Genomic DNA, 1,569 nt, shown 5'->3' with positions numbered 1-1,569 from the left:
TTCAGCAAATATGAACAAAATCGATAAGTGTTTTCGGAAGCAACATTAGCTAATTATAGAAGTCTTAAACGTTACAGGACAAAATATAAAAAAGGAGTGTGCAGAAAAAGGACGATTCGTTTCTTAAAAATAATATGCACACCTACTGAGAATTAAAACATGTATCATAATACTTCTTTGATGTTATCTGTCATGTTTTTAGAAGAAAAAGGCATCAACTTATTGACTCATTGAGCATTTTATTGAGACTTCGCATTTTCGGGACAAAAATCGGGTGCCAGTTACAAAGTGAAACATGAAATTTCCCAATAGTGGAAGCAGTAGCAGTAGCAGCAGCAGTAGTAGTAGTAGCAGCAGTAGTAGTAGCTGCAGAGTAGAGTATCAAAAAAAGGTATTCACATTTCCTTCATTATCGCTACTAACATTGTCAAAATACATCGTTAATCGTGGCAGCAAACAGTGTTCTATCTTTCTGTGATTTCTTGTGGCATTATGATGATGTTCACTTCCCACAAATGTTTCCATGGCATGGTGATCATATTGAAGATTATTTGGGACCGCAACGATTTTTTAGTGAGGTATGTAGCATCCCATTTGGCACACTGTTGATGAATAGTTCCTTGTCTGTAGCTCGAACAGGAAGATTGAAGCAAATTCATCACAGTATGGACCTCTACTTCCCTAACAGCTCTTTATGATTTCAACAACACGTAACATTGCCATTGAGCATGAAACAAGTGTATGGAATGCTTACTAGCTTCTTTTCAAAGTCCAACTTAACTCAGCGAGGATGAGGAATTCCAATATGTCTTTCTTCCGCTGTTTTGATAAAGAGTTTTCTGACGTACATCTTCCAACGTTTGCTTTCGAGCTGACCTTGACTTTTGGAAAGACTTCCATAACTCTGTGGACAGTTTGTTTGCATGATGAGGGTGTCTGTATGACACTTCCTCGAATATACTGAACCTCTTTTTTCTTTTTCTCTGTGTCTTCACCTTTTTCCTTTTTTTGTTTTCAATGGAACCTTTCTCTAGCCTAAGCATTGTCTGCCCTTTCCTTCTGCCCTTACCAAGATGTTGTTACCTCTCTTGCGTAGCTTTTCTATTTCTTTCTTTAGTATCACTAGCCCAGCAAACTTACGTGTTGCGACTTTTCTCCATGTATATATATATATATATATACTTGTTGAACCCCATTAAAAACGCAACGTTTTCAAAAAGGTATTAAAAAGCCAGATTAACTCTGAATGTCATGGTATTGGGTGGCACAATTGAGCATTTGCGAGATTTTTGCTATTTCCAAGAGTACTTTTCATCACAAAACAGTAAACTATGCTTCAGTGAAATGTGTTCATTGGTTACTATATTATTTTAGAATACAAAATTATTTACCTGAAAGATGACCCGTAGCTCATTCCAAACAAAAGTACTAGCTTTTTAAAAAATCAATGGTTTTATTTCTTTCATTACAAGACTCGTCAACTTAACAAAGCTGATCGTAACTTTCGCTTCCGTCTTATTCAAAGCTTCTCTCTCTCTCTCTCTCTCTCTCTCTCTCTCTCTCTCTCTC

The sequence above is a fragment of the Aplysia californica genome, unplaced genomic scaffold (genome assembly GCF_000002075.1).
Source record: "Aplysia californica isolate F4 #8 unplaced genomic scaffold, AplCal3.0 scaffold00068, whole genome shotgun sequence".
NCBI classification, from domain to species: Eukaryota; Metazoa; Mollusca; class Gastropoda; order Aplysiida; family Aplysiidae; genus Aplysia; species Aplysia californica.
This window is presented reverse-complemented; position numbering follows the sequence as displayed.